General features: G+C 47.7%; 1 long non-coding RNA gene across 1 annotated transcript; it reads left to right on the top strand.

Moving 5' to 3' along the window:
- Positions 1-2,266: 2,266 nt before the first annotated feature.
- On the top strand, positions 2,267-16,268 carry LOC119956739. Its single transcript, XR_005458669.1, has 3 exons — positions 2,267-2,327; positions 15,614-15,780; positions 16,173-16,268. It is a non-coding gene; the product is annotated as an uncharacterized LOC119956739 (long non-coding RNA).
- Positions 16,269-21,578: the final 5,310 nt, after the last annotated feature.

Genomic DNA, 21,578 nt, shown 5'->3' with positions numbered 1-21,578 from the left:
GGCCTGCTGCACCCCAAACCCGGCATCGCCAGATGTGTGTCGCCGTGGTAACCAACCCATACGACTGTGGGCTGCTGGCTCCACCTGAGACAAGATTGGAAATAATCTGCTCGAATCAGCTGGCCGACGCCAACCTTTTTTTCATAAACGCTGAGGAAGTGGAATTCGAAACCTTTTGCATGGACCCTTGGAATGAAACCTTCGCAACTCCCGTGGAAACAAGGAGCAGACATGCGGCATGCTTTCCCCTCTCCCCTGCCCCCCACTCCCTGTCGAACATTCATTCCTCCCTCAATAAAATAATAATGCCCATGGGGGGGGGGGGGGGACAAAGTGGACAGATTTAAATAGTTATGCATGTGTCAGCTGCCCCATTTACGACACTGACTTCACTATATTTTATCACCCACGAACGCATGATCTTTTTACCCTTCTTCAGGTCATCATGTAGAAAAATGCTTGCTCCATCCCAATTTAGTGACTGAATCAGTGAAAGAATGCGTTAAGGTTACGAGAGACTCATGCTGCTCGTTTCTTTTGATCCCTGAAGTGATTACAACAGCTGGAAGTGTTATTTTGCAGCAGAGGATTCATCGCTTTACCCTTCCCTTGCATTGTCGGCCGATTGTTATCAAAGTACCCAACCGCCATCCATCAGTATCCTTCCAGCAGGCAATCATCCAGGAAGCAAGTGGAAAACGCGACATAGAGGCATGAGAATGTATAAGAACTCTGAATACCTTGCTGCTTCAAGGTGTAAATTATCCTTCATGAATGTAAGTTAGCTCGCTCCATTTGTTTTTTAACGGTTTTGCTACTTTCAGCTTCCTCTGATGTTTAGTTGGGAAGGTCAATGGCCCCGTGTAGAATGGTGCGAAATGCGTCAGGAAGATCCGCCCGCTAGTCTGTCCCGTTTTTATAATACTTCTATGAAAGCGCCAATCACGCATAAAGGATTGGGCAAATATGTGGTGGGGTCATTTATTTGTTAAGGCACTGGGGGACATTAATAGATGGATCGAAAGCTCGAAGACATCAGCAGCAGAGCTGTGTGTGCTGTGTTCTGCTCGCAGGTCAAAGTGAAACTGAGACCGGGTCGCATCACACGCGTCCTTTCCAGCGGCAGCACAGTGCTAACTCTTTCAGGGGTATTACAACAGCCTTCACTGATAAGTGGTGCATTATAATGGGCAGCTATGCTTGCAAACGCAGGCATTGTGCCTCTGGACATAGCAAAGGTAGAAACAGTCTCATCAGTGACCGAGGGCAGGGGATAGTGACCGAGAGCGCGGTTAGTGCGACCAGTGAATGAGGGCTGGAGAAATGCAAAGGGAAGAAACATTTTGCAATCTTGGGTTAGAAGTCTTATCACATTTTGTTTGATTGCTGTCTTCAAGTGAATCTTTGAGAGTCATTATGTTTTTACTGGCTAACTTCTGTCACAGGTGTTTGGCAGTTTTTCAGCAGCAAGGCATTTAGAGTTCTTATGCATTCCCATGCCTCTGTGTCGCGTTTTCCACTTGCTTCCTGGCACCAGTTCAAATGCTGCAAAGTGTATTTTTTTCTCAACTTCTATTCATTTAATTAACACCTCAATTATTTCATGAAATGGGTCACTTCCTTCACAGCTTTGCATCAGCTGGGAGAATTGTATGTGCCACGTTTCGCACGTGCACATGGAACACATGTGAATGAATCCTGTGATGCACAGATATGATGAAGAGAATGATCCCTGTCTGCACTATATATCAGGCGAACATGATCGCTAGCCTTGTAGGGCAAAGAGGGTAACGAACATCGCAGGAGATGGCCTAGACTGGGAGTGCGTCCGCCTGACTGGCACGCATCTGACATGTGGAAGTGATGGCCATGGAGATTGCCAGGGTACCTGGACAACTGTCTGGTAGTGGTGGTGGTGGTAAATCGGCGTAACCAGGTGATTAAGGCAATGGTGAAATCACCTTGGAATATCGCGGTTTTGGCACAGGTCATGATGTCAGCTTGGTGATCAAAATGGGGCGCTGGCATAAGAGGGGGTGCAAGGATTGGGGGGAGGTACGCCATATGGGCAGTACAAGCAAGGTTAACCACATTGGCATGCTTCCGAGTGTGCTTTCTCAATGAGAAGGGTCAGCGCAACATCGAGGGCCGAAGGGCCCGTACTGTGCTGTAATGTTCTATGTTCTATGTAACTAAATAGCTCCTTTTTGTTTCCCACAAGCCCCAGCTCTGCCCCGTCTTGGGCCAGACCATCCCTCGGGGATCCGGAAGAAGAGATGCTGAGGAGGCAGCGTCACAACTGACCAGCCCACATTCCGCCAACTCAGGTACGAGCACTTGGGAGGGATGTAGCCCACGTGTAGAGTTGGCTTGTGGTGTAGGGTGAGAGTCCCCACATCAAAGTGTAAGAGGAGGCATCAGGGTCAGGCACAGTTCCCCTCGGAGAAGTGCGGTAAGTCACGATGATGTTCCAGTGCGCGGGAACGGGGAGTGTCCAGAATCATCTTCTGAGGCGTGGTATTCAGATAATCAGGAGCAAACGTGTCGACATCTGATGGGATTCCCTGAGGCAGTGGGAGTTCTTGAACTGTGGACGTGAGGGTTTGGCCGTGCCGCAGCACTGGAAGTGGATACGAGAGAAGTGCTTCAGTCAAGGAAAGGTGCAAGCCTCCCTCAGTATCTTGGATCAGTCCACTCAGAACATCAAAGCTGACATCCATGGGATACGTCAGGAGCTGCCCACTTCATCAGGGCCTCTGTACCTTCGACACAGTGGTTCCTGCAATGGACAACAGCTGCTTACCGGCAACCGGCCTCGCCGCCCCACCACCCCCACCTGAAGGCCAGTGAAAGTCACTGAGGAGAGTGAAGGTCCCAAGAGTTTCTCATCTCTCTATATGTCCCGGGGTTGTAACAGGCGAGCGGCGATTCTCCGGCCCGAATGGGCCGAGCGGCCTGCCCAATACGACGTGTTTCCTCCGGCGCTGACCACACCTGGTCGCTGCCGGCGTGAACAGCGCGGGAACGCTGGGGGGGGGGCCTGTGGGGGGGGGGGATCCAGTACCGGGGGGGCGCTCAGTAGGGGTCTGGCCCGCGATTGGTGCCCACCGCCGCCCCCGCAAGATCACTCCGGCATTTCCGCGGGGCGCCCGCGGGGAGGACGGCAACCGCGCATGCGCGTGTTGGCGCCAGCCAACCTGCGCATGCGCGGGTGATGTCATTTACACGGCACCGGCCGCGTAATTTACGTGGCGCCAAGGCCCGGCACGTGTAATTGACGCGGCGCCGTTCCTAGTCCCCCGGGGGGTGGGAGAATAGGGGGCGAGGAGCGGCCTCCGACGCCGAAGTGAAACACTCCGGTTTTCAGTCCGGCGGCGGCACTTAGTCTCCCGATGGGAGAATCCCGGCCCCTAAACTTGGGCTTAAAAAAAAACGTTATTGCCACAGATATCAGGGCCATAAGGTGGCACAATGGTTAGCACCGCTGCCTCACAGCGTCAGGGACCTGCGTTCAATTCCGGCCTTGGGTGACTGTGTGCAGTTCTCACGTCCTCCCCATGTGTGCGTGGGTTTCCTCCGGGTCCTCCGGTTTCCTCCCACAGTCCAAAGATGTGCCGGTTAGGTGGATTGGCGATGCTAAATTGCCCCTGAGTGTCCCGGGAAGTGCAGGTTGGGTGGGGTTCTATGGATTTTGGGGGGGGGGGGGGGGGGTCCTAAATGGATTGCTCTTTCTGAGGGTCGGTGTGCAGACTCGATGGGCCAAATAGCCTCCTTCTGCACTGTAGGAATTCTATGGTTCTCGATATACCAATTACTTCCATTCATTACAAGTGAAAGATTCCAATGTATTGAGGACGATGTCAAGCTGTTATAAGAGCTTAGGTCAGAACTGTGGCTGATTGGAAGTTTGGATAAGTGTTTTAATCTGGTGAACACTATAATAGAATAATAGCAGAGTTAAAGAACAGTGCCTTTTTAATCAATCCCCTGCTTAACAAACAAAAGCGCCATGCATGAGCGGCATGTACATTTACAATACAGTAATGGAAAATAATGAAATAATGGTCAGCTAATCAGGTCAACAATAAAAGGATCGCAAACTAATCAGATTGGTTATGATGAGGTTTGCCCCCTACTCAAGGGTAAACTAATCAGTCCCATGAGTGTTCATCGTCCCAACTGAGGGACGACAATTCTACCACCGAGGAGAGGGAACATTTGCGAGTGTGATTGTCGAGCGTTCAGGTACAGGAATTTGATTAAAGCACTCTTTATTCTGAACTTTTCCCAGCGTACACGTTCCATTAGGTGACCCAAATGCCTACAAGCACTTATAATGTCAGCTTTGCAAAGATTGTGAGATGCCAGAAAGATGCATCAGTAATCATCAAACCATGCATAAGAAATCAGCAGGATCGTCTTTAAAATGGTGTTCCATTTCAATTTAAATGTAAAATATTTCATGGGTTTCTGCCAGTGCAATATTAATTTAATGTTCTGACATTCCAATAACACCTCATCTCAATATACACCAGACCTTTCACTAATACATTATTCCTTTAATAAAAAAACTGTATTATTTTATACAAATGCATAAGTGAAAAATCAATGAGTTCAATAAAAAGTTATGCGAGAAAAAAAGTCTTCAGAAGTTTCCCCTGAAAGGTCAATTTTCCAACGATATTTAAAAGATTTGTAACAACCATGTCTCAGTCTCAACCAGCCCTTCCCCCATTCCATTTGGTTTTTAGAACATAGAACATAGAAAAATACAGCACAGAACAGGCCCTTCAGCCCACGATGTTGTGTCGAACTTTTGTCCTAGATTAAGAACAAAATAATCTACACCCCATCATTCTACCATAATCCAATAGCCGCTTGAAGGTCCCTAATGTTTCCAACTCAACTACTTCCACAGGCAGTGCATTCCATGCCCCCACTACTCTCTGGGTAAAGAATCTACCTCTGACATCTCCCCTATAACCTCCCCCATTCACCTTAAATTTATGTCCCCTTGTAATGGTTTGTTCCACCCGGGGACAAAGTCTCTGACTGTCTACTCTATCTATTCTCCATCTTATAAACCTCTATCAAGTCGCCCCTCATCCTTCTCCGTTCTAATGAGAAAAGGCCTAGCACCCTCAACCTTTCCTCGTAAAACCTACTCTCCATTCCAGGTAACCTCCTGGTAAATCTCCTTTGCACCTTTTCCAAAGCTTCAACAAGTGTTGGTTAGTGTAGGCTTGAGAGATCAACAGACACTTCCAACACTGATGAAGGTTCAACTCAATTTTATTAACTACTTCTAACTAACTAACACACGATGACTGTGGGTCTAAATGATGCTAACTTAAACTGGAGACCTAAGCCTTGTCCGAACCAGCTGATTCTCTCGGCACGTGTTGTGAGTCTGTGCTGGGCTGGATGAGTTCCTGTTACACTCAGAGGCAGCACCCAGAATGAGCGGGAACCGTAGTGCCCTCTGCCTTTATAGTGTGTCTATTCTAACTGGTGATTGGCTGCGGTGTTTGGACATGTTGATTGGTCCCTGTGTGTGTCCATCGATGTGTGTCTGCACCATGATATACTGGTGTATATTATGACACATCCTTCCTAAAATGAGGCGACCAGAACTGCACACAGTACTCCAAATGTGGTTTTTATCTTCAATAATTGGCAGCATGGTAGCATGGTGGTTAGCATCAATGCTTCACAGCTCCAGGGTCCCAGGTTCGATTCCCGGCTGGGTCACTGTCTGTGCGGAGTCTGCACGTCCTCCCCATGTGTGCGTGGGTTTCCTCCGGGTGCTCCGGTTTCCTCCCACAGTCCAAAGATGTGCGGGTTAGGTGGATTGGCCATGCTAAATTGCCCGTAGTGTCCTAAAAAGTAAGGTTAAGGGGGAGTTGTTGGGTTACGGGTATAGGGTGGATACGTGAGTTTGAGTAGGGTGATCATTGCTCGGCACAACATCGAGGGCCGAAGGGCCTGTTCTGTGCTGTACTGTTCTATGTCTATGTCTATGTTAATTCCAGTGATGGCCCAGATGACATCACAGGCCCTCTTCCAATGGCCATTTAGGGTTGTGTCACGAAGATGTACCTCATGCCAAACAATTATTTTTTAATCTACCGACTGGAGACATGAACCGAACTTTTAAAGACAGGTCACAGTAAAATGACTTGAACTCACAGCCAAGATGGCGACCTAATTTGCATTATTGCACATTCCAACCCCATTGAAATAGAGATTAGGTTTAGATTCATTGTCACGACTACAGAGGTACAGTGAAAAGTATTGTTCTGCGCACAATCCAGTCAGATCATACCATACATGAAAAACATAGGACATACGATAGATACACAATGCAAATACATCAGCATAGGGTTTTAGTCACGTGCTCAAAACTTCAGTCAAATTTAGAACATAGAACAGTACAGAATACTTTTACCAGCTATTGATTTCTCATATCCCCTCTCTGCTTCCCGAATTGCTTTCTTTGGAATGTGGGAATGACCGGAGCACCTGGGGGATTTATCTATGCTGTGGCTTCACAGCTCCAGGGTCCCAGGTTCGATTCCCGGCTTGGGTCACTGTCTATGCGGAGTCTGCACGTTTTCCCCATGCCTGCGTGGGTTTCCTCCGGGTGCTAACAGTCTAAAGATGTGCAGATTAGGTGGATTGGCCATGATAAATTGCCCTTAGTGTCCAAAAAACGTTGGGTGGGGTTCCTGGGTTATGGGGATCAGGTTGAGACATGGGCTTAAGTGGGGCGATCTTTCCAAGGGCCGGTGCAGACACGATGGGCTGAATGGCCTCCTTCTGCACTGTAAATTCTATGACCTATGATCTGTTATCTATGAGTCTGGGGATAGTTTGAATCCCTAAAGTGGCAGTACTCTTAAATGTTTTAATCTGCTATTCTTACCTCTGCTATTTTGTCACGAGGTACAAAAGTGCTTTTGATCACACCTTATTGCCTCCGCACAGTCACCGGGTATCAAATCTCAAATATTCACAGCTAAAATTTGATCAGAAGTGTAACCTGAAATGATACATCCCCTGTTGAATAATTAGCACAGCTCCAAATGGTGTTATAAACTTTAATCATCATTAATCAGTTTCCTATCATTTCCCAGGTGTTGAGTCTATGGTGTGCCTCCTTCCAATCTCAATTGCTAATCCCTGATTTGAATGACAAACTTGACTCTCACTGAATATGATGTGGAGATGCCAGCGTTGGACTGGGGTGAGCACAGTAAGAAGTCTTACAACGCCAGGTTAAAGTCCAACAGGTTTGTTTCAAACACTAGCTTTCGCAGCACTGCTGAGGAAGGAGCAGTGCTCCGAAAGCTAGTGTTTGAAACAAACCAGTTGGGCTTTAACCAGCTGTTGTAAGACTTCTGACTGTGCTCACTGAATATGATAGTGTCTTGAATCTATACCTTTGGTTGCGACATTTATATTAACTCTTTGTTCTGAATGAAGTTTTCGCAATGAGTGGAGTGATTTTTTCATTCTAGGCTCAAGAACCTAATAACTGGAACTTATCCGGATCCCAATCCCGTAACTCATTTGTTTATTTGTTTATTGTCACGTGTACCGAGGTACAGTTAAAAGTATTGTCCTGCGTACAACTCAGACAGATCATTCCGTACATGAAAAGAAAATACATAATAGGGCAAACATAAAATATACAATGTACATAAAATACACAATGTAAATACATCGACACAGGCATCGGGTGAAGCATCAGAGTGTAGTACGACTCAGTAGAGAAGATGTGTGAAGAGATCAGATCAGTCCATAAGAGGGTCGTTTAGGAGTCTGGTAACAGCAGGGAAGAAGCTGTTTTTGAATCTGGTAGTGCGTGTTCTCAGACTTTTGTTTCTCCTGACCGATGGAAGAAGTTGGAAGAGTGAATAAGCCGGGTGGGAGGGGTCTTTAATTAGGTCTTTGACACTTCATCAGTGTTAGTGACTGGCGCATTTTCAAAGCGGCAGCCATTAAGTGGCCTGGAGGCGGGTTTGATGCCCAGTTAGGAGGGCAAGCATAGGCAGGAGGCGGGAACCCGCCAAACAGAGTGATGAATTAAAATGTCAACGGTAGCGATGACTGAGCTCGCCATTTCCTTTGGAAATGGATATGAGGGAGAGCAGAGGGCCAGTGTTGGTTTGGGCAGCCCCATGTATCTCAGGCAACTCCCTTGAGTCCCTAATGAAGGCAGTGGTGGATCGGAGAACTGCAGTCCGCTACCTAGCTTGAAGAAAGCTCGGGCGAGCCAGACCAGGCCGATATGACTGCGATAGATGCATACACAAAAGCCGGCAGCCGCAAGAGTCGAAACACTCTCCCCTCACAATTCCAAGTCTCTCAGCTCCAGTGAGAGTGACTCTGTCACTGCCGAAGCAACTGAGTTCCTGGCCCTGACCTTCCGGTGTCTGGATGGTCGGAGATTGGATGTTCTCTGGGCTAAGGCACTCCTCGGAGGGCGCAAGGACGCCACAGGAATTGCCCAGGCAGTTTGAATAACTGATGACCCTGCTCCACGGGACAACCCCCCTGCAAAATGTCTCCAACCCTAGAATCAGAGACTTTGGGCAGTTCTGATTCATTTACCCAGATAGTTACCCAGGAAATGTTAGGCTGAAATAAAACTTGACTAACTCCTGGGTAAATATACAACTGATTGCCCCGACTCCCCCTCCTGACTCACAGGCACCCCCTCACCCTCTGACCCCTCAAATCCTCTGACTCCCCTCGACCCAACCTGACCCGACCTCACCACCCAACCCATCCTGTCACCTTACCACCTTGCCACTGGCACCCTATCCAACTGACACCCTACCTAACTAGCACCTTACCCAACAGGCAACCTACCCCGTGAGCATCTTACCCAATTGGCAGTTTACCCAGGTAGCACTCTACCCAACTGACACCCTACCCAGCATGCACCCTACCCAACAGGCTGATTACCCAGTTGGCACTCTACCCAACAGGCAACCTACCCAGCTAGCATCTTACCCAATTGGCACTCTACCCAACTGACACCCTACCCAGCATGCACCCTACCCAACAGGCAACCTACCCAGCTAGCATCTTACCCAATTGGCACTCTACCCAACTGACACCCTACCCAGCATGCACCCTACCCAACAGCAGCCTACCCAGCTGGCACCTTACCCACCCTACCAACTGCTACCCTATCCACCCTACCCACTTACCTCACTCACATTCATTCACTGACCCACTGAAAAGGAATTTCGATGTCCCAAAGCTTTTTATGGTATTAAAGAATGAAGGCAGCCAATGTGTAAAAAGGGGGCGTGGTCCGTCTTCTCCATGACAACCCTTCCTGTGCAAGGAGGATTCCAAGAATCGGAACGCACTGCATTCCTGAAGAGACCCGGCTTGGAAGTCTGGGCCAGAATGCAGAACTCTGGTCTGTGCAAAGACAATAGGAGCAAAGTGGCAATCCTATGGGTACTGCCATTCTAAGGAGGATTTGGCCCGATATCGCCCCTTTTACACAACTCTTTCACACTACGTCATGAGCACGAACGGTACCCCGCTGTGTCCTTATCACCTGTATTCAAGCCTATCTCAGTTGATCGGTGTTCTCCACTTGGCCATTTAATAATTGGTGACTGGTGCGCCCCACACTCTGAATGAGCTCCTCAAGCAATAAACTGGAGACATGCAGGGTTTCTTTGATTCATTCATGGGATGTAGACATTGCTGATGGACCAGCATTTATTGCCCATCCTCAATGAGTTTCCTCCTTAAACCACTGCAATCCATGTGGCGTAGGTACACCCACAGTGCTGAATGGTGATAGGCATTTTCAGAGGGCATTTAAGAGTCAACCACATTGCTGTGGGCCTGGAGTCACTTGCAGGCTAGACCAGGTATTTACATAGAATTTACATAGAATTTACAGTGCAGAAGGAGGCCATTCGGCCCATCGAGTCTGCACCGGCTCTTGGAAAGAGCACCCTACCCAAGGTCAACACCTCCACCCTATCCCCATAACCCAGTAACCCCACCCAACACTAAGGGCAATTTTGGACACAATGGGCAATTTATGATGGCCAATCCACCTAACCTGCACATCTTTGGACTGTGGGAGGAAACCGGAGCACCCGGGGGAAACCCACGCACACACGGGGAGGACGTGCAGACTCCGCACAGACAGTGACCCAAGCCAGGAATCGAACCTGGGACCCTGGAGTTGTGAAGCAATTGGGCTATCCACAATGCTACCGTGCTGCGGTAAGGACAGCAGATTTGAATGAATGCCTCCAGGGTATTAATGCGCCAGGTGGAGTTTTTACGACAATCAGCAACGGTTTCACGGTTATGATTCGACTTTTAATTCCAGATATTTATGAATTCAAATTCCACCATCTGTAGTGGTCAGATTAGAACACATGACCTTGAGCCTCCATATTACTAGTTTAGTGGCAAAAGCACGAGGCTACCTTCTCCACCCCTCTCACCCTCCCATCTAAAATCTAAATGAGTTGGCGAGGCCTCAGGAACCAGCGGCACTTTTCCAAGTGCCTGATGTTCCGAGCTTGCCCACACCTGAACGTACCTTCAACAGATGATTAGAAATTCAGCCCCAGGTCTTGCTAAAAGTCTTACCTGACTGAACGTGATCAAGCCTAAACTCACCTTCTTTAGTCGTAGACCAGGGACTCAAGGCTGGACGCACTGTAGGTCACCTCCGCGTGCGTTGGCCAGGAAATGGGCACACGTGTGCGGTTTTGCGTTCTCTAGGCTGTGGATCGAACCTGCAGGTCTGCACAGAAGGAAGGAAACGGCGTCAAAATGCAGGTCAGATGACCTGAGACAGAACACCATTATCTTGTAGGTGCCCCAGGGAGCAGGGCATAGGAGGTTGACAGGAAGAAAAACCCAAACCAGAAGGGGGCACAGGGAGAGGTCCCAAAAGCAGACCCAGGGAAGGGATAATAGCCAGGGAACATAAATGGGTCCCATTAAGTGAAGTTAAAGAAAGAAGCAGATTTATGGACTCCAAATTCAAGAAAGAGTTGCAGGGAGCAGGCATTCAGTGAAGTAGGCATGAGAATAGCCCAGAAGATCCTAGAAAGTAGCCGAAGGTTGGTGACTCCATCCTGCATGCCATTGGGGCAACGGTACCCTTTGGAGAAGTGGTGCTCTGCTTTGCATGGTCAAAGATTGGATTGGATTGGTTTATTGTCACGTGTACCGAGGTACAGTGAAAAGTATTTTTCTGTGAGCGGCTCAACAGATCATTCAGTACATGGGAAGAAAATAAAAGAAAAAGAAAATACATAACAGGGCAACACAAGGTACACCATGTATTTACATGAACACCGGCATCGGGTGAAGCATACAGGGGTGTCGAGTTAATCAAGTCAGTCCATAAGAGGGTCATTTAGGAGTCTGTCAACCGCGGGGGGAAGCTGTTTTTGAGTCTGTTTGTTGCGTGTTCTCAGACTTTTATATCTCCTGCCCGATTGAAGAAGTTGGAAGAGTGAGTAAGCCGGGTGGGAAGGGTCTTTGATTATGCTGCCCACTTTCCCCAAGCAGCGGGAGGTGTAGATGGAGTCAATGGATGGGAGGCAGATTTGTGTGATGGTCTGGGCTCTGTTCACGACTCTCTGAACTTTTTTGCGGTCCTGGGCCGAGCAGTTGCCATACCAGGCTGTGATGCAGCCAGATAGGATGCTTTCTATGGTGCATCTGTAAAAGTTGGTCAGAGTTAATGTGGACATGCCAAATTTCCTTAGTTTCCTGAGGAAGTATAGGCACTTGTGACAGTTGAGGAGTATTTATCTAAGATCTTCCCGATTATTCAAGGTTGTAAGCTACCAGACAAGGTCTTGTGAATATCTAAAGTAAGACTCGCTATATGGGAGATCTAATTATAGTATACACAATGTGCCTGGCTTTCACTACCTTCAATATACAGGATAGACTGTGACTTAGATAACTATCTTTTCCTTAACGTCTACTAAATATTTCTAATGCTTGAAATGAAATGAAATGAAAATCGCTTATTGTCACGAGTAGGCTTCAATGAAGTTACTGTGAAAAGCCCCTAGTCGCCACATTCCGGCGCCTGTTCGGGGAGGCTGGTACGGGAACCGTGCTGCTGGCCTGCTTGATCTGCTTTATAAGCCAGCGATTTAGCTCAGTGAGCTAAACCAGCCCCTAGGCATGAGAGCTAGGCATGGGCAAGTGACCCTCCAGATAGGCTCAAAGGGTGAGAATATGATGAGTCTTAGTTAAATATCACTCTTATTTATTAAAATAGACACGGATCTGTATGGTAAAATATACACGCAATTTATTTAAAGAAAAAAGGGTAATACAAATGTTTTGATAAATGATACAGTTTGACAGATACAGGATACGTGATGAGTTAGCCTCTGAGCTTCTTTAACTACATATTTACTTCTTAAACTATTAACATCTCATACTCACACCGACTGGTTGTCTCGGAGTTCCATACTCAATCAATCAATTTAGCTCACGGCTAAATCGCTGGCTTTTAAAGCAGACCAAGGCAGGCCAGCAGCACGGTTCGATTCCCGTACCAGCCTCCCCGGACAGGTGCTGGAATGTGGCGACTAGGGGCTTTTCACAGTAACTTCATTGAAGCCTAGTCGTGACAATAAGCGATTTTCATTTTCATTCATTTTCAACGAGTCGTGATATGTCAGTTTAAACACCCAGTAATATCCTAGATGTGGAGATGCCGGGGTTGGACTGGGGGTGAGCACAGTAAGAAGTCTTGCAACACCAGGTTAAAGTCCAACAGGTTTGTTTCAAACACTAGATTTTGTCGCCTGAGGAAGGCGCAGTGCTCCGAAAGCTAGTGTTTGAAACAAACCTGTTGGACTTTAACCTGGTGTTGGAAGACTTCTTACAGTAATATCCTAAACAGCTCTCCAAGCAAAACTCTAACTTTCGCAGCTTTTGCTTGAATATTTATATTGTTTTTACACTCAGAGAGAGCTAGGGAGTTCAAGGGGAGTTTTAGCATGGTCCCCTGCTGCTGAAAAACAAGTTAACTCCCCACAGTTATTTCGAGACAAAGGACAGTCTCTCTCTTGGTTGGCAAGGCCTTAGTTTCAGGGAGGCCTCACAGGCCTAAAGATACGAGGTAGATACCTCCGGTAGCTATCTCCAGAAAAACACCAGCCTCCCTTCTTGGCAGGGTCTCTTGCCAAGCAGTTGCCCCCCATAGTGGCAAGGCCATTCTACAAGTGATATTCTCCCTTAGTTGGCAGAGCTTATTTCCAGATAAGGCCACGAGACTTAATGAGTTCACTGGATCTGGACTCTTACAGCGATTATACATATTAAAAAACATTATTGCGATAAGTAATGGTTGTTGTGCTTTCGTGGTGGTAGCGTTGAGTTGGGTGGACCAGGACAGATTTTTGGTAGTGTGTACCCCTAGGAATTTGAAACTGTTAACTATCTCCACCTCGGCAACGTTGATCAGACAGGATTGATCAGACAGTACTTTGCCTCCTGAAGTCCAACTCTTTCATTTTACTGGATAGATTGTTGTCGCTGCACCACTCCACTAGGTTCTCTATCTCCTTCCTGTATTCTGACTCGTCATTATTCGAGATCCGGCCCACTCAGATCTGAGATTATGTGTGGAAAGTGGGGGTTGAGTGAACTCCGAGATCCAGGGTAAAAAATCTCGGAAAGTGTGATTGAAGCCCTGCGGGGTGGATCATTATTGAGGACGTCCGAGTGGGAGTTACTTTTGAAGAGATTTCCAAAGCGAGATCCTCAGATGTGGAGATTGGAAACCTTTGTGAGAAAGATGAAGCTTCAGTGAGGATTTGTTTGGCTCACAATATGACAAACATCTGGATGGGTGGTTGAAAAACCCATGGAATCTGTTTTAGTCACACTTGCCATGTATTGTGTAGTGTGGTGTGTCTGACCATGGTTCACCTGTTAATTCACATTGCCTCATACTTACCCTGAATGTTAGAGTATAAGGTAGATATTGTAAATTGTTTTATCCTTCTGCACTTCATAGAATTTACAGGGCAGAAGGAGGCCATTCAGCCCATCGAGTCTGCACGGGCCCTTGGAAAGAGCACCCTACTTAAGCCCACACCTCCACTCCTTTATCCCCGTAACCCAGTAACCCCATCTAACCTTTTTTTTGGACACTAAGGGCAATTTAGAATAGCCAATCCACCTAACCTGCACATCTTTGGACTGTGGGAAGAATCCAGAGCACCTGGTGGAAACCCACGCAGACATGGGGAGAACGTACAGACTCCGCACAGACAGTGACCCAAGCCGGGAACTGAACCTGGGACCCCAGCGTGAGAAGCAACAGAGCTAACCACTGTGCTACCGTGCTGCCCTCTGTGCTCTTCCCTAGCTGTATCGTAGAATTCCTACAATGCAGAAGGAGGTCATTCAGCCCATTGAGTCTGCACCGACCCTCTGAAAGAGCACCCTACCTCGAACCACTCCTCCACCCTATCCCCGTAATCCTACCTAACCTGTACATCTTTGGACACTAAGGGGAAGTTCAGCATGGCCACTCCACCTAACCTGCATATCTTTGGACTGCGGGAGGAAACCAGAGCACCCGAAGGAAACACACGCAGACACGGGGGAGAACGTGCAAACTCCACATAAACAGTCACCCGAGGCTGGAATTGAACCCGGGTCCCTGACGTTCTGAGGCAACAGTGCCACCATGCCACCCTGTAAATAACCTCCTCACATACCACACCGAGATGATCCTCACTCTGGAGGAGTGAACCACTGCATAATCAGAAGATAAGTTTATTAAAACAGTACATTTGCCAGAAGGTGGAAAGGGAATGCTCAATTTTGCAACCGATTCAGAATACATAATAAAACCATTGGAAATAAAGAAAAAGAAATTTCCAAATCGGTGACAAAGACCAATTTATTTGGAGAAAGTCAACCTTTACAAAGAACAAGATGGCAAAATGGTTGAGAATTACAATGGAGTGAGGTGTATGCCTTGTGGAAGGGTTGCTGAATTATTGTGAGAGATTATAGGATTAACTCAAAAATCAGCATTTGCAAAGTGACAGAGCAGGAGGGTTGTGAAAACATCAAAGGTTTGAAAAATATTACATATTAATGACGAGGTGCTTCAAGCTATAAAAACGAACTGTGTATAAAGTTTACATGAATATTTAAAATAGAATCAAATGACAGTGTACAAAGAGCAGAAGGGAAATGTTTGCTGTTTTAAATCTAATAAGGTTGCAACAGAAAATAATAGGACATTACAGTACTGTGCTTATTACAATAATGGCACAGCCGTTAGCAGTGTTGCTTCACAGTGCCGGGGAGTCTGGGTCACTGTCTGTGCAGAGTTTGCACATTCTCCCCGTGTCTGCGTGGGTTTCCTCCCATAAGTTCTGAAAAACGTGCTTGTTAGGTGAATTGGACATTCTGAATTCTCCCTCAGTGTACCCGAACAGGCGCCGGAACGTGGCGACTAGGGGCTTTTCACAGTAACTTCATTGCAGTGTTAATGTAAGCCTACTTGTGACACTAATAAAGATTATTATTATCCTCTCCGACTGTAAACATACAGAGGTGGTTTACTTGATTGACGACTGGGATGAGCAGGTTGTTTCGTGAGGAAAAGTTCGACAGACTGGCCTTGTTTCTGCTGGAGTTTACAAGAGTGAGGGGTGACTTGATCGAGGACCCTGAACGATCTCGACAAGGTGGACGCAGAGAGGGTATTTCCTCTTGTGGGTGAGTCCCGAACTTGGATCCTCTTTTTTAAAATTCAGAATCACCCTTTTTAGGTCAGAGGTGAAGAGAATTCTTTTCTCTCAGAGATTTGGAAGTGTCTACCTCAGAAGGAGGCGGGGGGGGTCACTGAATATTTTTAAAGGTGAGGTAGATAAATTTTTGTCAAGCAAGGGAATCAAAGGCCATCGGGAGTAAGTGGGAATGTAGAACATGAAACACAAGCTGATCAGCCATGATCTTATCGAATGGTGGAGTAGGCTCGAGGGGCTGAATGGCCGACTCCTGTTCCTGTTTCGTGTGTTCGTATGTTACAACATAGAAGAAGGCCTTCCAGCCCATCTAGCTTCACCGTTGCTCACTTTTCCACCTCACCTTTCTCAATTTCTCTGCAGGCAATGGCATTCTCCTCCAACCCTCCAGCTGAGTGTTTCTGCCCTAACTCATGTTACCTACCCAGAGAATTTGCTGCGATAGCATCTTATTATAATGACTCAATGGGAAGTCTTGGCGTTGGACCTGAATCCGGAGCTTCTGGCCCAGTGGTAAGGATGCTGCTAATGTGCCACAAGGCCTCCTCTGGTAGAGGGGTGGTGCGGGCCTAAAAAATGAGTGGGAGCGACCGATCCCTGAACAGGTGCGGAGTGAAGCTGAACACAAGGAATGCCTCTGTTCTCCAGCACTGTGTTCAAATAAGTAAGGGGAAACAAAATAAATCTCTCCAGCCCTCACCCCTTACTTCCTGTGCCCCACCTATGCCAACCCATTCCCCTATATCCATCCCATGCCAACTTAGTGCCATCCCAGGCCATCCACTGCCCTTTGCCCTTACTCCCTCCATGCCATCTCATCTGGTATCCTTGTACAGTTCCTTGACAGTTTTGATACTTGCTGGCCAGCTCTTTTACAGTTCCTTGGCAGCTGGACAGTTGACATCTTTTGCATTTATGTGTAAAAGGGCAGCAGGGTAGCATGGTGGTTAGCATAAATGCTTCACAGCTCCAGGGTCCCAGGTTCGATTCCCGGCTGGGTCACTGTCTGTGTGGAGTCTGCACGTCCTCCCCGTGTGTGCGTGGGTTTCCTCCGGGTGCTCCGGTTTCCTCCCACAGTCCAAAGATGTGCGGGTTAGATGGATTGGCCATGCTAAATTGCCCGTAGTGTCCTAAAAAAAAGTAAGGTTAAGGGGGGGGTGTTGTTGGGTTACGGGTATAGGGTGGCTACGTGGGTTTGACTAGAGTGATCATGGCTCGGCACAACATTGAGGGCCGAAGGGCCTGTTCTGTGCTGTACTGTTCTATGTTCTATGTTCTATTTGTTTTAATAACCTCAAAGAGTGCCTCGCCTCTCCAAAACAGTGCCTTACTTCTCCCGAAGCTGTCCTGGGACCATATCAAAAGAGGCACCTTACTTCTCCGAGGGGCTATATTGGTTATCCAAATGAATGCGCCAAGTTCAGACGCCCTCCTATCTGTTCTGATCTTCAGTACTCTGGATGCCACACACCTGGCCTCCCACAAACCCCCTCCAGTGGACGTGGCCGGGCAGTAAAACTGACCAGCTGCCTCCACTCATCACGCATGTACGAAACCCGGCCCAATGTCATCCCAATCACGCATGCACGAAACCCGGCCCGATGTCATCCCAATCACGCATGCACGAAACCCGGCCCGATGTCATCCCAATCACGCATGCACGAAACCCGGCCCAATGTCATCCCAGTCCCTGCAAAGATACAGAGTGGAGGATTTGGGGGACTCTAACATAACTCTCGCTCTTCCGACATTACGGAATGGAGAAGACTTTGCACAAGTGCTAACCAACTACTGTGAAGCAGAAAGTGGCCGACAGTGGCCTAATGGGATTGTCTAATCAGCACTTTATTTGAACATGTTTGAATAGGTCGCTACCTCAAAGCCTTGCAAGGTTAAATACATGGAGAGCCAACGGATGCCAATTGACACATTGTGAGGTTGTTAGAGGAAGTCAAGTAAATCCAATTGATTCAGATGGCAGGCAGTTCATGGAATGCTAATTTAGGGATGGATTAATTAGCTTCACTCTGATTCATTAGTGGTCATCTCAGTAGACAGTTGAAGCCTCAAGCTTAGTGTCTGTGACAGGAAAGGCTTTTCTCGCGTAGGACCAATTTGTATTACAAGCCATTTTTGAATCCGTTTTTGGTGGCGTCGGAGGTGACAGTCGAAATCTGTGCAGCGAGGAAAGGGATAGTGTCTCAGTCACATGCACATCGAGAAAAGGCGTGATGATCATCTCAGCCGATGAGAACTATAGGGGGCAGCACGGTAGCATTGTGGTTAGCACTGTTGCTTCACAGTGCCAGGGTCCCAGGTTCGATTCCCGGCTTGGGTCACTGTCTGTGCGGAGTCTGCACGTTCTCCCCGTGTCCGCGTGGGTTTCCTCCGGGTGCTCCGGTTTCCTCCCACAGTCCAAAGATGTGCAGGAGAGTCCAGGGCACGACAGAGCAGTGCTAGCATTAGAACTCCGGGGCCTCTGGTTAACAACTCTGAAAAAATAAACTTCACTCAAAACAAATGATGATTTCTTGAGGTGTGATTTTGTCAGTTGTGCCAATGCAAATAAGGAGGCAAAGCCCATGTGTGTTATATGCAGGGAAGTACTGGCAAAGAAGAGAAGTTTCAAAATTTGAAAGAGAAGTGGTGGGTGAAAAATTCCTTTTTGAGGTTGAGACCCCAGAGTCAGTTATTAACTTACAGCTGACTCTAAATTAAAAGACTATTCTGCTGTAGCTGACCTGTAATACCACACTAAAAACATGGAAAAAGCCCATGAGGCTGTCAGCAATCATCTGGTGTAGCATCTCCCAGCAAATCCATGCATTTTATTGCTATTGTCCTTCACGATGGCCGACATGTACGAGGCTGGATTTTCCGTTTCCCTAAAGATGAAGACGGCACAAAGGAACGGGCTGGAGCCTGCACCTGATGTGCGTATTTCCCTGTCCTCCTTTGAATCTGATTCAAGTGAGGACCAAGCAGGCTCCCCTTTCGCATTAGAAGGGAAGTGAACATGGCACGTGTCGGGAAGGTCGGTCAGCATGCGTCGCAAAGGTTGGCCGGTGCGGGTCTCAAAAGTCGGCCGGCGTGGGTCCTCAAAGGTTGGCAGGTTGCCAAAAATGCATGCTGGGAGAAAAGGTTTGAGAAACACTGGTTTCGAGTATCAAAAAAGTTCTAAAAAAAAAAGGTTTCGCCACTAGCAAGCCAACGCTCCCAAGTAAGCAATACAGCTCCATGTTTGAACATCAAGCACATCGGGAGAAGAGAGTTCCACTGTTACACTGAGTCACAGCTACACTGAGAGCGCATCCGTAGGCAAGTGAAGTGATGTGGAAAATATATTCCGCAGCTCTGCTGGTGACAGGAGGGCCTCAACTGGTGGTGATGAAGCGTGAACATCAAATTAGAAATTCAATTTGAGAAGCCTGAAAATGGAAGCGAGGAAACTAAATATGACTTTGGCTGAGTGATATGATGTATTATACAGTAACCCAGCTTAAAACAGCATTATTTCAATGCGCATTGAAATAATGCTGTTTTAAGCTGGGTTACTGTAGGCCATCACAGCTTGTAACTGTCTTTCTATTAATGGGAATGCTGAGGTGAAAACTATTTTGGACTCGATTGTCTCTCCGTACGTTCCAGATTCATACTAATTGTGATTAAGGTAATAACTATTCAACAGGTTGGCTGGAGCCTGAGGACTAACTTCTTAAGGGCAGCACGGTAGCATTGTGGATAGCACAATTGCTTCACAGCTCCAGGGTCCCAAGTTCGATTTCGACTTGGGTCACTGTCTGTGTGGAGTCTGCACATCCTCCCCGTGACTGCGTGGGTTTCCTCCGGGTACTCCGGTTTCCTCCCACAGTCCAAAGATGTGCAGGTTGGGTGGATTGGCCATGAAAAATTGTCCAAAATTCTATGATTAACCTAGGACAAAAGTTCGGTGCAACATCGTGGGCCGAAGGGCCTGTTCTGTGCTGTATTTCTCTATCTATCTATTGTGTTGCCCTATTATGTATTTTCTTTTATTCCCTTTTCTTGTCATGTACTTAATGATCTGTTGAGCTGTTCGCAGAAAAATACTTTTCACTGTACCCCGGTACACTTGACAATAAATAAATCCAATCCAATCCAATGTTACAATCCCAAATGTATGCATTGCAAAGGCTTCACACCTTCATCATTGTCATCCTTGTGAATGGTACTCATACAGACAGTTGTTTCAAAGAGGTTCCCTGAGATTAGGCCGGGAGAGTTTGGTTGGCGGTATTAGCAAAAGAATACGCGACGCATTTAGAATCATAGACAGTTCTAACTGGACTAGACAGGGTAGATGCAAGAAGGACGTTCCTGACGGTGGGCGGGGGTGGGTGGGTGTCCAGAACCTGGGGTCACAGTCTTGAGGATATGCGGGAGAGCATTTAGGACTGAGATGAGGAGAAATGCCTTCACCCAGAGACTGGTCGGCCTCTGGAATTCAGTACCACAGGAAGCAGTTGAGTCCAAAAAACTGCCAGCGGGATTCTCCGCCGGCAGGATTCTCAGTTGCATCGGCAGCGCATTCAAGTCCGCAGGTTTCCCGGCGGCGTGGGATGGATGGCAAATCCCATTGGCAGGTGGCCAGAACGAAGAATCCCGCTGCTGGCGAGGGTGCGCCATCCCTGGAAAGAGCAGAGAATCCTACCCTGTGTGTCTCCAAGAAGCAGCTAGATACAGCACTTGGGGTGAAGGGGGTCAAAGGATATGGGGGAAGGCGTGATGAGGCTATTCATAGAATTTACAGTGCAGAAGGCGGCCATTCGGCCCATCGAGTCTGCACCGGCTCTTGGAAAGAGCACCCTACCCAAGGTCAACACCCCCACCCTACCCCCCATCACCCAGTAACCCCACCCAACACTAAGGGCAATTTTGGACACTAAGGGCAATTTATCATGGCCAATCCACCTAACCTGCACATCTTTGGACTGTGGGAGGAAACCGGAGCACCCGGAGGAAACCCACGCACACACAGGGAGGATGTGCAGACTCCGCACAGACAGTGACCCAAGCCGGAATCGAACCTGGGACCCTGGTGCTGTGAAACAATTGTGCTATCCACAATGCTACCGTGCTGCCCTATTGATGCCCTATTGAGCTGGATGATCCGCCATGATCACAATGAATGGTGGAGGAGGCTCGAAGGGCCGAATTGCCTCCTCCTGCTCCTAGTTTCAATGTTTCTATAGAATGGGGATGGCACAGAAGGAGGCCATTCAGTCCACACTGTCCCTGCTAGCATTCTGCAAGAGCAACTCCACTAATGCCAGTACCACCCCCGCCATCCCCGTAGCCATGCTTAATCCTTTTCTCTTTAATGTCTGACACAACTTCTGTTTGAAAACCCTGATGGAATCTGCCTCCACCATACTCTCAGATACGGTATTCCACATCCTAATGGCTTGCTGCTTAAAAAACCTCCTGCCACTTTTGGTTCTTTTTGCCAATCACCTTAATGAAATGAAAATTGCTTAGTCACAAGTAGTCTTCAAATGAAGTTACTGTGAAAAGCCCCTAGTCGCCACATTCCGGCGCCTGTTTGGGAAGGCTGGTACGGGAACTGAACCGTGCTGCTGGCCTGCCTTGGTCATTGGTCGCTGCCTTAAGCCGTTGGTTCTGGTTCTGTGGCCCCTCCATCAATGAGAACAGGGTCTCTCTCTGTCTACTCAGATCACCCATGCTGTTGAATGCCTCCATCAAATCTCCTCTCAACCTCCTCTTCTCCGA

The sequence above is a fragment of the Scyliorhinus canicula genome, chromosome 24, assembly GCF_902713615.1.
Source record: "Scyliorhinus canicula chromosome 24, sScyCan1.1, whole genome shotgun sequence".
NCBI lineage: Eukaryota > Metazoa > Chordata > Chondrichthyes > Carcharhiniformes > Scyliorhinidae > Scyliorhinus > Scyliorhinus canicula.
Note: the sequence above shows the minus strand (reverse complement) of the source record. Positions and strands in the feature narration are given on the sequence as shown.